Raw genomic sequence first — 17,016 nt, 5'->3', positions numbered from 1 at the left:
AATAAAACGCCCCAGTATGCTTTATAAATTGATTGGAAAATTAGCAGAGATAACTTTGGGTAAAGAGAATTTTTCAGTCTGGCTGAGAGCATGAAGACTTCTCTAGTGCTGGTACTGTGGTAAAATGCACCCAATGCATTCTGTAACTGTTTGAATGTGACAAGATCATTCAGCTATAGAAACTGCGCTGATAGTGAAATGTATGACTAACAGAGACCTCCTACCAAAAATGATTAAATGTTTTGATCTAAATGCATGTGTGCGAATGAGCACTCTTCATTGAGACTATATCTACACACACACACGCACACCTGTTTTTAATTATTAAGTGATATTTTTGTTGCTTATGAGGATTCACTTTGGAGTGTTTTGTTTATTTTGTTTTATCTTAGTAATTATTCTTTTGTCGGTGCACTCTAGTGAAATATTTCAGATATTTTGTAATAGCTATGGTTACTCAGATTCTATCTTAGAATATATACATATGCATACATACATACATGCATACATACATACATACATACATACATACATACATACATATATATATATATATATATATATATATATATATATATATATATATATATATATATATATATTATTTTGCTTAAAAGAGTTCCAACACTGTCTGTTTTTTATGTTTTATTTATATTCCTGCAGAACTAATGTGGGGTATAGAATATGGAATATACAATATATAATATGATATACAATATACAATATAAAATAAAATAACATAAAAATGGATGGCACCATGAAAGAAAGTATTGAATGTAGATGAAATATTGAGTGTTCAATATTGAACACTCAATATTTCATCTACATTCAATACTTTCTTTCATGGTGCCATCCATTTTTATGTTATTTTATTTTATATTGTATATTGTATATCATATTATATATTGTATATTCCATATTCTATACCATACCCCACATTAGTTCTGCAGGAATATAAATAAAACATAAAAAACAGACAGTGTTGGAACTCTTTTAAGCAAAATAATATATTCCTCTATACACAATCATACAAAAAAACCCACCTTTTTTGTATTTATTTTTACTCGCATATATATATATATATATATATATATAACAACCTTACAGGCGCATGAGGAAAGAGAAAAAGTCCTCAATGCCCACATGATGATGTGGACACTTGTTCTTAGACCCCAGAAGCGCATAGCCAACAACTTCCAAGCCTGGAACAATGATATCCCGATGCTGTATGGGCTCTGTAAGGACCACAAACTAACAACTAATCCTGTAGTGGGACCACCAACAAGACCAGTCTGTGGAGCGAATGTCGCTAGTAACTACAGGATTTCCTACTTCCTCTCAATGATCATATGCCCCATAATCCAGATGTCACCTGATGTCTGTGACAGCACGGAAGATCTCCTCAGTAGGATCAATGACTGCAACAACACTTGCAACCTGACAGGGTGTATAGTGGGTAGCATGGATGTGGTATCACTATACCCATCTATCGACGTGGATTTTGCAGTGGAAAAGTGCGTGGAGATGATCAACGAGAGCGAAGTAGAGTTCCAAAAAGTCAACACAGAAGAACTGGGCCTCCTACTTAGATTGACATATGACGATGTATATCTAGATAGGTACGACCTTAGAGATTTCTGCCCTAGTAGACGTCTAAGAGGTAGACCACCCACAATTACCTCTATGGCTAGGAAGACCCCTATAGAGAGATGGAGTGGATGGACCAGAGCCATACGGACCCCCACTAATATCCACCAGGTAAAGAAAATGATCGCACATGCACTAGGAGCTAGTATAAAGGTCACCCTAAAAGGCCACACCTTTAAATTTAACAACAAATTATATGCCCAGGACGAGGGGGCAGCCATCGGTGTTAGTATCGCCGGAGATGTGGCCAATCTCTTCATGGTATGGTGGGACAGAAGGCTTAAGGAACGCCTGACACAGAACTCCATACTCGTGAATGTGTACTCTCGATATGTCGATGATATCAACTTAGTGGTAAAGACACCCCCACAAGAGAGTACCCCTGAAATAGAAATAGAAACTAAGACTATGGAGAGCATCCAGCAAATAGCTAACTCCATCCACCAGAGTATTAAAGTTACGATAGACTACCCTACTAAACACCCTAACCATAGATTACCTGTATTAGATACTGAACTCTGGCTAGAAACTAAGAACAATAAAACCAGAATCCTCCATTCACACTATACAAAACCTATGGCCTCCAAATACCTGATCCACCGGAACTCGGCTATTGCGGACAATGCCAAATTCAACATATTGATGGCAGACCTCGTCAGAGTAATGCGAAATGTCTCCTGCATGTGCGACCCTACAGAATTAAAGAGACATATACAACATTTCGTCCACTGCATGCAGTTCTCAGGTTACAGCCATAAAGAAAGGATCAGGGTATACAAAGGAGCTATGAAGAAGTTTGAAACAATCAAACGCAACGATAGGAATGGGATTTGCCCACTCTATAGGAGCAAATCATGGAACACCATAGAAAGGACTAAGAAGAAAATAGGGAAGGCAAGCTCATGGTACGATAGCCACAAGTACCAGAGCGTCATGTTCGTCGACACCACCCCTAGAGGCGAACTGGCGTACCGCTTCAGAAGGGCCCTAGACAAACTTAAGCTAAGAATTAAGGTTGTTGAAAGGCCAGGCAACCCTATTAAATCCCTTATCAGTAGAACATACCCTTTCAGTAGAACCCCCTGCACTGATAGGAACTGTATCGTATGTAGATTTAGCCCACAAACGAACTGCAAAACCAGAAATGTGGTCTATAGTATAAGATGTAGAGGGACGATGCAGAAATAAGACAATGACATATGTAGGCGAAACAGCAAGGAGCATAGGGGAGCGGGCAAACGAACATTGGAGGGAACTTAAGGAAGGGAAGAACTCATCAGTTCTGTACCAGCACGCTGAGCAAGAACATAGAGGCTCAATCAACAACATAGAAATTAAAATCTTATCTACACATAGCAGTGATGCAGCACTTAGACAAATTACTGAAGCTACACACATAATAGAAGAGAAACCTAGCCTGAATAGGAAACTAGAATGGAACACTAACACACACCACTAACAAACCACAAACCACAGCATGTGACAACATGTTACCCATAAACCAATAATAATATGAACAAAGTATAATACAATACATAGATAAACAAATGGAATTAAATACTACATACGTTAACAAAATTTAATTAAACAAAAAGAGAAAAAAAAAACCCACAGAAAAACACACACACACACATGAACAAATAAATAAATAAAAACAAATACAAACGAACACGTATTAACAGAGAATATAGGTGATACAGACACTCCCCATACACACATGCACTTACAAAAGACACAGACACATTGAACGACACGCATGCGTAGACACATACAATAGGAATACAAAATACAAAATGGCTGATAGTTAGCAAGGTGAGACACACATAAGAAGGAAGGAAACAAAGGACCACTGATGAGGTCACAGAAGTGTGACGAAAGAACTCTGGCCGAAATAAGATTAAGATTAATGTAATATAAAGCTGAAGCAAATTAACACCAAATATACAGTGCGTGTGTTTTTATTGGCTAAACTGGCAATATGACCATCCCCAAGTACAACAATATATATATATATATATATGTACGTATATTTTATAATCGCTCGTATTTTATAATCGCTCATATTAAATGTATCAATATATAGGAAAGTGGGTTATACATCATTAGATGTACACCTGACTTTCCTATATTAAATTAGGAATTAACGGCAACGCAGAACTCCAGACTATCAACTCAAACAATATTTATTCATGGTGGAAAATATACATCTTTAATCTTGTTTGTTGAGACGTCTTCGGTGTGTGAGAACATGGTTGTTGGGACGTTGGTATATTGATGTGAGCTGTCTAGCGTGAGTTCGAAAGATGGAGAGACAGCTAGACACGTCCTTGCTCAATCGCTGGCCAGCAAGAAAGAGATCGATCAAAGCGGGAAAGCTTGGTTGTTGAATTCCACGCATGCGTGAGACTACGCATGCGCACGGCGTTACTACAAATACTTTAATAGTATTAATACTTTGATACAATAGAGCATTCAATATAAATTCAGTATATAATATTCTCATTGAATATATTTAACTAAAGATTTGTGTATCTATGTGTGTATATATATATATATATATATTAGAAATATATTTCTAAATCTATATATATATATATACATACATACACACACACACACATATATATATATACATACATATATGCATATATGTATATATATATACTTAAATACACGTGTGCATGTGTGTGTGTGTGTTTGTGGGGGGGGGGGGTTCTGAATATTTTTTAAAGCTAAAACAATACAAGTTATAAAGAAACCAATGATATTGGTTGATGGTCAGTGCTATTACCTGGTATTTCAACATTTCAGTGTTGGGACCCCTTCTAGCAATCAACACTTTTCTCCATAAATTTCTTGAAGGGCTCCTAACCTTGAAATATTGAAGTATTAAGTAACTAACCATTGACCAAGTACTAACCATTGACTTGTATTATCAATTTTTTTATGACTTACATTGTTTTGGTTTAAAATTTTTTAAAATATATTATATATCAGACAATGGAGTGGCTATGTGGCAAGTAGCTTACTTACCAACCACATGGTTCCGGGTTCAGTCCCACTGCATGGCATCTTGGGCAAGTGTCTTCTACTATAGCCTCAGGCCAACAAAAGCCTTGTGAGTGGATTTGGTAGATGGAAACTGAAAGAAGCCCGTTGTATATATGTATATATATAAATGTATGTGTGTTTGTGTGTCTGTGTTTGTCCCCTCACCATTGCTTGACAACCGATGCTGGTGTGTTTACGTCCCCGTAACTTAGCAGTTCAGCAAAAAGAGACTGATAGAATAAGTACTAGGCTTCCAAAGAATAAGTCCTGGGGTCGATTTTCTTGACTAAAGGTGGTGCTCCAGCATGGCCGCAGTCAAATGACTGAAACAAGTAAAAGAGTAAAAGAGTAATGCTTCATGAAATCTATACTATACTACTAACAACTCTGATACATATCTATAAATGTAAACCTATCGGCACTTTTGATATTTGTTGCATTTTTTTCAGTTCTGATGTGAACCATTGTAAGATTTTATTGTCTTGATTGGCAATCAAGACAATGTCATCAGTAAAGGCCAAGTCTTTCAGTTTTGTCTGTTGTTTCCATAGTACTCCTCCACTGGGTATGTGGCTTGCTTTAGGACAAAGTCTACTGCCAGTAAGAAAAATAGGGACGACTGTAGGCAGCCTTGTCTCACTCCAGTAAGAATATCAAACAAGTCTGTTTTCCTTGTTCCCATATGAACACAATATAATGAACTGGAATAAAATTGATAAAGTGTTGATAAAGTGTTGAGAGATGCCATAGAGCAAGGCAATTCTCAACAAGGACTGTGATTTCATAATGGTATGGAAGGTTTATGATACCTGTGGAGTATCTCCTTCCATTATAATTCTTTGCGGCTGCCATAAATCCTTTATCACATCAGGGTCACCATTTTATAATGGAAAGGAAGGTTTATGATATCTGTGGAGTATCTCCTTCTCCCATTATAATCATTTTTGTAGTTTCAAGGATCTGGAATGGGTTACCAATTTGTGACATCCGTGTGAAGCGAGGTGATAAGAATGGCTCCTTAGTTCATCACACGGTCGATGCAATAAATATAGATAGAACAATGCCTATATACGTGCCAGAGGGAAATAAGAGACACAACCGGGCAGAATGTTTAAGAGAAGATTTATTGATATGTGATTGTATGTGCATCATATATACATAATAATAGACAGGCCATCATCAGAATAAGATGTATGCGCGTGTATGTAGGCATAGATGTATGCACATTAAGAACATATAAGGATGGCGATGAAGAAGAGACAGTGAAAGAGTCTATATCCATCGAAGTGAAGAGTAAGTCCACAGACACAGGAATGATAAATACCAGTTTGTTGTCAATTGTACATGATAGTTGAAATATTGTATCAAGAAGTTGCGGCAATGATGCAGAGATGGTTGCGGTACATGTTGTACATGAAGTTGTGGCTGTGATGCTGCTGCCTAGGTCACTTGGTACAGGAGTTCTCGCAGGCTGTATGTTCGCTGTTCATCTATGATGATGTAATTCGTGAACAGTGCAGTGTTGTAACCAGTGTGAGTATGTAGAGAGATGTTGATGTTAGGACAAATGGTGACGACAGAGATGGTGGTTGCCGAATGCTGTTGGACGAAGTTAGTGAGTATTCATGTGGTTGCTGTTGTGTTGTCACTGGAACTGGCTGTGTCTTGTGTGGTCAGTGGCTAGACCTTTAAAGGTTTGAAACCGAAAGACATCAAGATGAAGAGAAGCTGGAGTTTTATAAGAAGTTGTAGGCTCAAAGCTGGGTAGAAAACAAGCTGTCACACGTGACCTTATTTGAAGGCTGTGATTGGTTGGGTTGCATATTGGTGTGTGATAGAGCAAGAGACAAATTGCGCCAATACGAGTAGCAGTCACAACAGGGTCCAAAATGCAGCCAAAGGCTAGCTGTTATCTACTACATTCATATGTATATATATATATATAATAGAGAGGAGAGGAATTTCACTCAAGTGTACGCTACACTATCAAGTGCCTTTTTAAAGTCTATAAAATTTAGCTTCAGTGGTCTTTGATGCTCAACACACTCGTCAATAATATATCTGAATGTGAGCATTTGTTCAGCGCAGGATCAGCTGTTACAAAGTCTCTTTTGGACTGTTTAGAAACACTTTACAGAGATGCAGTTTGGTTTTGTGCTAGGGAAAAGCAACACTCTTGTTTATCATAGTCGTTCAGGCCATAACAGATGAATTCATAACTGTCTGCCCCCTGGGTGCTTCCCAATGATGATGAACTTGTTCTTATAGTTGAATCTATAATAGAACTACAGAAGAAATTTCAGGTGTCGAAGCAAGGCCTGGAATCAAAGTGTCTTACAGTTAATTTAGCAAAGACTAATTACTAGTAAGCAATAAGCAAACTACTAATCCATTCATGGAAATGGCCCTACTTGATATATAGGAAAGGCGTAGGTAGAAATTCCCTACTGTGTAGTAAGTGCAAGCTATGGACACTTAACAGAAAAGTAATCTTTGTGTTTGGCAGATGGGCATGTACAATAAATGCTAACAACACACAGGAAATAGATTCTTTCAAATGATCAGGAGAATCCTTAAAGGTAGTAGATAGTTTCTGTTACTTCAGTGACCTAATTTGCAAGGGTGGAGTATATTCTGAAAGTGTAGCAACTAGATTCAGGTTGAGGAAAGTTCAGAGAGCTAATACCTTTATGGTTAACAAAGGACCTCTCCCTTACAGTAAAAGGCAGATTGTACAATGTTTGTGTGTGAACAGTTAAGTTACATGGTGACTAAGTGACTGCAGAGGACATGCAAAGGCTGGAAAGAAATGAAGCCAGCATGCTTCACTGGATGTACAATGTCATTGTGCATGTGTATTACAAAAGGTAAATAATGTGTTGAGAAAAATTTGGGTAAAAGAGGCATCCCTTGTGCTGTGCAAGTGAGAAGGCTGCATAGGTATAATCATGTGATGCATATGGATGAAAACAGTTGCGTAAAGAAGTACCTATCCCTAAATGGGAAAGGAACTTGTGGAAGAGAGAGAGAAAGAGCCAAGGAGACATGAGAAATGACTTTCAGATGTTGAACCCTACAGAGGAGACCATAAAGGATCAAAACGATAAGCAGTTCACTATGCTTGAAAAGACCCATCCAACTAAGTAAGAATGAGGCCCTAAAGGTAAGACATTCATGTCTGTGTCCCTCTCCCCAACAACTCATTTTCCTAATACAATTCCTCCATCTACCCATGTTTCCCACTCACTGCATTCTGTTCACCTCTACTTCCCACTCTCCTTTCACATTCTCACAAACTTTCCTGTTCATTCACCCTATCAATTCCTCTGTACTGCTTCACATTTATACCCCTCCTGGTAATTTGAGAGTATGCCTTTACATATCTTCCTCACCATCTTCTCTCTTCTTTTCCAACTGGGTAGCCATATATCTCCTCTACTGTAAGACAGCCATTTCTACCCCTCTATCAAACTGTAGCCTCTCCATCACCTGGCACTAAGCCTCCCTGCAATGAAGGGTCCTGTCTTTCAAATCATTTGGTGACTTCATTAGTGCTGGTGCTACATAAAACATTTATGTGTTCATACAAAAAGGTACATATGTATATATTTGTATATGTGTGTATGTGCATATTTATGTATATTTGTGTATCCTTGTTTTGATATTGTGTGATAGCTGTAAATGAGTACCACTATCATACTAATGGTGTCCTTCATTTCCAATCTTTTACAAAAATATATTCACCCACGAGGAATTAGTTTGCATAAAAACAGGTGAGGGAGGGCATCCAATCCTATAAAATCTGCCTCAACGAATTCCGTCTGGCTCATGCAAGCATGGAAAACTGACCGTTAAAACGATGAAAATGATGACAAAGACAACGTCGATGATGAGTATGATGACGACGATAGGGATGATGACAACAGCGATTATGATGAGTGGTGGTGGTGTATCGTCAACGACGATGTTACACATATGCAAAATCACCAGATAAATACAATCATTCATGTTCAATTATTCATTAAAAGATAAATCCCGATATAAGATATATTACCAAAACTATTAGTTGTTCCTTTTCAGTAACTCACATTTAGTAATTTTAATTTAAAAAATTAATATCTTGTAGGAAGGGTAATATGCTTAAAATTGTTTAAATTTTCCGAAAAAGTAAAATTTATAATATTCTGTAAACTTCGTAGCTGTGTGCAATCATTTCAGGAAAAGAATTTTCACTTGACACTTGATTCGTTTTAATTAATAGCTTCTGCATCTTTGTTAGATTAAATTTACAGTAATGTTTATTTAGAGGAGAAAATATGCAAATTTATTTATAATAATTTTTTTCCGCCGTGAAAAGAGTTACAAATTTGTCCAAAGATATGGGTCACGCTAACCCATTTATTAATTTGATAAGTTTTTGTTATAGCTGAGCGCACCATAACAAACTTTTGCCCTTTCTCTCTGACTTTAAATTAATTTCTTTATCAATAACTACTTCAAGGGAAGCATTTAAAAGGTATTTGTGAGGGTTTTTTTTTTTTTTTTTTTAGAATTTTATTTCAGATAATATAAAACAATTCCTTTATATTCGGAAATTTAGTTATTTAGTTGTATCAAATTATTAACACTCTATAACTAAATTGTAACATTAAAAAAAAGTGTTTTTAAAAATTCTCCCTTAATTTTTTGATTCTGAAAGCACGATTCCAAAGCAAATTAAATTTTCAAAGTTTGATAGACAACAAGATATCACATTCTGATATATATAATGAAAATAAAGCGGGTAAAATTGTTCAAAGCAATATTTTTATTCAAAATAGGACAATGAGGCCTTATTTTTTTTAGCAATTTTTTCAGTTACTCAGTAAAGACCGGCAATTGGCAGGAAGAGCAGAGTTTAAATAAATGTCTAAGAATATTGAATTTTATTGATCTGGGTTCAAATTACGTCGAGATCGCACTTTGCCTTTCATTCTTTCAGGGGCGAAAAAAATAAGTACCAGTTGAGCACTGAGGTCGATGTAATTGACTGACTCGCTCCTTTGGTATTGCTAGCTTTTCACCAATATTTGAAACCATTAAATTTTAATTCCACCAAAGTACGATTGCCTTTAATGGGAGTGGAAATAACAGGGTAAAAATGCTACACTTCATTTAAATACCGTAAGTAATAAAGTAAATAAATGATATTTTAAGATATATTTGACTTCGGACAAAATGATAACTCAATTACATTTGCAACTGGGGTGGAGTGGAGAAGATCACAGTATATATGTCTATGTGTGCGTATGAGAGTGTGTAGACGCACGTGCGTGTGTGTATGTAATGTAACAATATCATGGGATAAGTTTTTCCAGTTAATTTTTTTTTCCGGATTTTATCTTTCCTGTAACTTTTTTCAATGACTTATCAAAAGACATTTTAGACTTTCCTGTGACTTTTCAGTGATTTTCTGTGGCTTATTTCTTTTATACTTTTTCCAATTTTTTTTCTTTATGGTTGTTTTGATTTTTTCTATGACCTTACCCATGTAAGCTTTTTTCCTCTCATGTTGTTTACCTAAAATTTAATATAATAAATTCAATAGAAATTTTATTCTTTCCCACAAAAATATTTTCTGAAACAAAATTATTTCATTTTCTAAAGTAAAGATTTAATGAATGGTCAAATTCTCTGATAAAAATTAATATTGTCAGAAGTTAGATTTCCACAAGATTGGCAGAAATATGAAATTGATTCAGTTTTCTCTTAACAGTAAGTTAAAAAAAAATGCAGGGAAAATGCAAGTTGGAATGGAGTTCCAAAGGTTCGATAGTTGAATTGGGAGAAGACTGGTTGATGGATGAGAGTAGGATGAAAGTTAGAAAGACGTCAGGTAGGACCTGAAGAGCAGAGGATAATGTAGTTGAAGAATAGGAGACAGTGTATGTATAGGATAGTCTGTAGTGCATTTGTGGGTCTCTTTATTAATGAGCACTTTGCTAACTAGTTTAGAGGAATATAGGATGTTGGTGAGTGAGTCAACAATGTGGCACACAACTAGTTACTTCAGAGGAACAGGGGAAGTTAGCAGTGGAATTGACAGAACGAGGAGCAGACTGCATGGGAAAAAAGTCTGTTGTGTGTTACATAGTTATCTCTAACTTGTGTGTGTGTGTGTGTGTATACACATTCTGCAAATAGCAGATAAATGTAATTTGTATGCAAGAAATTAATAATGTGTACATGAAAGAATAATTATCTGAAATATAGTAATTAATTATTATACTTATTTGGTGTCAAATATAGCCATTAAGTGTCACATATTCTTTTGTTACTGAAACATGTTTACACAACACAAAATTATAGTATACACTGACAGCAAAATATTGGTTTCAAATTTTGGCACAAGGCCAGCAATTTTGGGGTAGATGGTAAGCTGATTACATTGACTGCCAGTTTTCAACTGGTATTTATTTTATCAACCCTGGAAGGGGGAAAGGCAAAGTCAGCCTTGACAGAATTTGAACTCAGGACATAAAGGCAAATGAAATGCCACTAAGCATTTTGCCCTGCGTGCTAGCTATTCTATTTGCTCACCGCCTTACTGACAACAAAATATTAGAAGGAATATCAGTGTGTTGGCAAATTAATGTTTGGCAATCAGACAGATGGTTCTCTTTTGGACATCATCATTATCACCACCACCATCATTACTACTATCAGTATTGCTGCTACTATCATTATCATCTTTTAATATCCATCTTGTTTGCTGGCATGAGTTAGATGTTTTGACAAGATTTGATATTCCAGGGGCTGCATCATGCTCCAGTGTCTGCTTTGGCATGGTTGGATGACATTCCTAACACTAACCACTCTACAGAGAGTAATGGAAGCTTTCTTTTTTTTTTTCTGTTGCAGCAACACGGATGAGATCTCAATTCAGCTCACAAGATGAAGATCACTTTCAACTGAATGGAGACGGAGGTGCCTTTTTGCTATGAGATGAGAGCTTGAAATGAAACTGAAGATGCCAGAAGAGTAAAGGTTTCTTGATGTAGGGAAGCTACATGGTTACACAAATTATAGAAGGAAGGTAAGAATGAGAGTGATTGGGATGGAGTTGGAAAGAGATAAAAATAGTGGTGATATGGTGTCAGGTGGACTCCACTCCCCAAGTACAAGGTAAATAGAAATGAGTGGGGAGAGAAGAACTGGGAGTGTGGGTGGGTAGAAATTGGCTGCTATTTCTAGTAAGCTGAGTGAATATATGGAGGCTTCCTCATTAGTTTAAGAAGAGATTGTTAAGGACATTTTGCTTTGTCTTGTAAGTTACTTGGTAACCTCACAAGTGCTGGTGCCACATAAAGAGTGTAGTAATGCCTGCGCATGCGTAGTCTTACGCATGCGTAGAATTAATAAAGCAAGCGTTTCCCCGCTCAATTCATTCTTTTTCACGCTGGCCAGCGATTGAGCAAGGACGTGTGTTTAAAGCTGTCTCTACATCTTTCGGTCTTATACTCGACAGCTCGTTATTCTCACCTCTAAAGATGTATAACTAAAGATTTGTATGTTTTACCAAGTAAATAAATGTTGTTTAAGTTGTTTAATCTGGAGTTCAGCGTTCCGTCAATTTCTTCAATTTTATAGTAGAAAGTCCACTTTAGTAGAAAGTCAGGTATACAATCTAAAGATGTATAACCCACTTTCTACTAAAAGAGTAAGCAGTACACTCTGTAAAGTGGTTGACTTTAGCAAAGGTGTCCAGCCTTAGAAACAATGCCAAAGCAGACACTGGAACTTGATGCAGTCCTCCGGCTGGTTAGCTCTTGTCAAGTTGTCAAACCCATGCCAGCATGGAAAACAGATGTTAAATGATTTATGATGAACCTTGGCTATCCCTTCTCTTTTGTATGTGCAGGGAACCATGGAACTTATTGTCCAATGTGTTATTTTCTAGAACAGTGTTGTGTGATTTCAGGGAGATTTGGCTGCTATTTCTAGTAAATTAAGTATCCATTTATAGTTTTTCTCATTGGATGAATAAGAAGTAATGCAGGAGCTGGTGATATGATACTTGCTGACATGGACAGAAATCACTGACATAGAATAAGAGATATTGCAGGGGGAATTCATATCCTGCTTATGGAGGACCAGTAACAGCAACATGCTACAAATTGCAGGTTTGGCTAATCAGTTGGATGGCCTAGATTTTAAAAATGTTTTAGAACATTTAAAATGTGTGTGTTTGTGGAACAACTGTTCTATCCCAGATGTATTATGCGATGTAGACGGACAACAATTGTTCAAAATGAAAGTGTATTATTCTAGATTTAAAGTGACATATGTAGCCTTGATTCTACAGAGATCAGAAAATCTGAGAGAAAAAAAGAGAAAAATAGAGATGGGTAAGTTTAGAGATGAGAGAGAGGTGAAGATTTTTCAGACTCAGCTGTCTGTGGAGACTAGGCAAATATTTTGTCCTCTATTGGTGTGGGAGAAGTTTGGGGACCAAGTAGAGTTACTGAGAATGATGATTTTCAGAGAGAGAGAGAAGTTGCAATATGCAGTTAAGGCTAGAATGGACTGCCCTGGGTCATTGGAGGAATTTTAAGAATGAGACATTGAAGAAATCAGAGGTAAAATATGATAATTGGTTTACTGGTTAACAGAAAGGAGTTGGCAGGTAGATTCAAGGTTAAGTAGAGAGAATTGTCTATCAGAATATTTCTTGTCACTTTACATCCACAAAGTCTGGGCTTCAGACTCATTGTGTAGCACCTTTGGTAAGCGTCTTCTATTCTAGCTCAGTCAGACCCCAATCCTAGAAAGTCAACTGTTTGGCATACTCCCTTGTTTGAGTTTTTCTTCCAGATGTTGATTCACAAAAGTTCAAGGGAAACATTAATGGCACCAGTCTCATTAGTCTCATAGAATCTCACTGATCTTGGAAGTTCTGCCCCATTTGCCAGACACGGCAAGTGAAGAAAAAGAACAGAAAAAAGAAAAGGATCATAAAGTCTTTAATCAACGAAGTTCTTCTTTGATCAGTTGGGTGGATGAGAATGAGTGAGACTTATAAAAGAGTTTATAGAAGGTTTGTAATTTAAATGTCTTGTTAGGAAGATATATTGCTTGTAATATTTTAGATTATTACATTATTTTTTGAATATGAATAATAGATTTTGGATTGGAATACATCATAGAGTGAAACATTCAGTATGGTCTCATTGAGGTTCATCATCATCATCATCATCATTATCATCATCATCACCATCATCATTTAACGTCTGTCTTCCATGTTGGCATGGGTTCAACAGTTTGACAAAGCTGGTCACCCTGGAGACTGTACCAAGCTCCACTGTCTGCTTTGGCATGGTTTTATGACTGGATACCCTTCCTAATGCCAACCACTTTACAAAGTAGTAGTTTCTCAATACAAAAAAATACCATTCCTAGTACCAGCACATTTTACAAAGCCAAACTATTCAATTCCAAACTTAAGTGTTATCCTGCTTCTTGCCTGCCGAAGCTTCAAGAGAGAAGCAGGGTGCTTAGAATGAGAAAGAGTACATGTAGGGTGTATGGGGTTGTAGAATGGTTGACAATAGGATTAAATTAGCGACAATGAAAGGATCCAATGAAAAATAATAGTAATTTTTCTTTTTCTGTTCCTGATCTGAGTTTATTGTTAAAGGTTTACATGGAGCATTGTAGTTCTAAGTAAAGGAAACAACAGGATATTGTAGAGTTCTGTTAATAGTAGAAGAATGTGCATTAAGAGAAAGAGAGAGAGAGAGAGAGAGAGAGAGAGAGAGAAGAGAGAGAGAAGAGAGAGAGAGAGAGAGAGAAAGAGAGGCAGACAGACAGACAGAGAAAGAGGCTTGCCTAAAGTGCTGCACAGTAGGACTGAACTTGAAACCATGTGGTCTTAGGTTTTGTCCCATTGTATAACAGCTTGCACAAGTGTCTTCTGCAATAGCCCTGAGTAGATTTGCTGGATGGAAACTGAAAGAAGCTAGGCATATATATATATATATATATATATATATATATATATATATATATGAAATTTTACAAACGCCAGTTGCTGATGTCACTTAACTCCAGACCAATCAAAACTGAACTTCAACAAATACAACGAAATGACCCTTTAAGAGAACCAACCAACTTGAACAACTTATGACCATCTCCAAAGGGAAACCAACCAAGCAGAATGACAAGCTTGACTATGGAAAAAAAAATGTCACCAGTATTTTAACGAATCAAAAATTAGATCCGCTTGCAGAAAAAGTTATAAATACATCTGATCCCAAAACATACCACTACAAGTGAAAGCATCTACTAGAAGAGGATCAGAGAAACTGTAAACCAAATTCCTGTTTTTTACTATTTTCATTTCACCCTTGTTTTTTTTTTCAGTATGACTTGTCGACTACCACTAAAATTAATGAACTTTGTACATTCAAACAAATTGATATACAGTTTTAATATTTTTGACTGCTATGAACATTCAAACTTACACCTGTCCTCCTGATTCACAATGCTAAGATGTTTTTCTAATTCATAACTTTACCATTGATAAACAAAAAAATATTGCTGAAACTTGTTTGGTATATATGTAAATAACTTTATTTTAAAAAATTACAAGTTTTTCAAAATTAGGTGCATTTTCAACAACAAATTTGCATATATATATATATATATATATATATATATATATATATATATATATATATATATATATATATATATATATATATATATATATATATATATATATAAAGAATGAGATCAAGAGACCAATGGCATAATTAAATCTATATTATATGTAGACTGTCTTAGCAAGAAGGAGTATAGTGAAAGTTTTTTGTGAAGGAATAGGAGTGTCTTTAAGGGAGAAGCCAAGGAATTCTTTATCCATTATTGAAGTGTTACCTGTTATAAGTGCTAATAATAGCAAATAATAAAGGTTATGAAGGGTAATGGAGTCAACCAGACCCTAAAGATACAAGTACTACTGAGTAAGTGGTGTATACCGACTAATTATGCCCCAGATGTGGTTGTAACATGAATGGTGAATATAACATGGGTCGTGTATTAGCGTGTGTATATCTATATATATATACACACAAACATACATACATAGGTATATATATGTATGTGTGTGTACATACATACACACTCACACACCTAGGCATCCCCTTAGACATGGTTTACATATATATACCATGGTAAATATATATATATATAAATAAATATATATATATATATATATATATATATATGTCCCATCTGATGCCTACAGTAAATATACCATGATATATGTGTGTGTGTGTATGTGTGTGTGTGTGTGTGTGTATGTGTGTGTGTGTGAGTTGACATGATATGATGGTTGTAAACTTGCATCATCATCATACAAATGAAGTTCTTTATTTCCAGTCTTCTGTGAAGAACATATCTAGTGAGGAGGAAATATTATCTTGCTTAGAAACAGTTGAGAGTTGGCAACAGGAAGAGCATCTGGTCATAGAAAAGCTACCTCAATGAGTTCCATTTGAACTGTACAAGGATGGAACAGTAAATGTTAAATGGTAATGATGATGATGATGATGATGATGATGATGTGATGGTGGTGGTGATGAAGCCAGAATATACCAGCAAAAGTGGTGAGTGTGCTAAGGTTAGTATTGTTACATCTTTTTACAAAACAGCATTTTCACAGTTGTGATTACTGAGATAGCCAAATGCAAGAATTTACTGGCCATCACATTTCACTGCTTATGTCCTGATACTCAGACTGACTGTTAGTCAAGCTCTCTGCATCTTTTCTTTTCAGATTTGGCCTCTTTTTACTGAGATCCAGGACAAATCTGAATGGATTGATCTGTAGTGACATCATCACTCAAATATATGGAACATGTTTACATATAATTTCACTGGGTCACATTTTTGTTGATGTCATTACTTAATTTTAATGATTCTTTTACTGTATATGAAATTTTTGCCATTGGAAAACAAACAGTTCAGGTTCAAACTAGGACAGAAACTGACTACAAATGTACAGTAATGTGAAATGATATATATTCTATTATTGCAGTAATAGAAGAGCCAAAAAGAGAAAAGTGGATGGCAATAAGCCAAAAACTGAAGAATTATTGTTTTATTTTTGTACTATAAAGGGTTCATTAGTCAAGGAAATAATTTGGTTTATTGTAGTTAACTAAATGAGGAAAGTAGGCACCAGTGTCTGTTCTAAAATTATATTTTCCTTTCTTTTGTTCATTTATTTTCTTGTTTCATTTTTCAGATATATGTATGTATGTATGTATGTATATA

The 17,016-nt window shown here is 35.8% G+C and overlaps 1 long non-coding RNA gene across 3 annotated transcripts in view; it reads left to right on the top strand.

The window, feature by feature from the left end:
- The first annotated feature begins 8,945 nt into the window (after positions 1-8,945).
- The window catches only part of LOC128249585 (uncharacterized), a 14,507-nt gene continuing 6,436 nt past the window's right edge, over positions 8,946-17,016 (top strand). The window contains exons 1-4 of one of the 3 annotated variants that reach the window (XR_008265686.2): positions 8,946-9,214; positions 11,599-11,773; positions 16,120-16,360; positions 16,517-17,016. The exon at positions 16,517-17,016 is cut by the window's right edge and continues 1,281 nt beyond it. This is a non-coding gene — a long non-coding RNA (uncharacterized LOC128249585). Of the gene's footprint in view, positions 9,215-11,598; positions 11,774-16,119 lie in introns of all 3 variants that reach the window. The other 2 variants (XR_016244762.1, XR_016244761.1) reach the window with 2 other exon arrangements.

The sequence above is a fragment of the Octopus bimaculoides genome, chromosome Z (genome assembly GCF_046866305.1).
Source record: "Octopus bimaculoides isolate indiv1 chromosome Z, ASM4686630v1, whole genome shotgun sequence".
In the NCBI taxonomy this organism is placed as follows: domain Eukaryota; kingdom Metazoa; phylum Mollusca; class Cephalopoda; order Octopoda; family Octopodidae; genus Octopus; species Octopus bimaculoides.
Note: the sequence above shows the minus strand (reverse complement) of the source record. Positions and strands in the feature narration are given on the sequence as shown.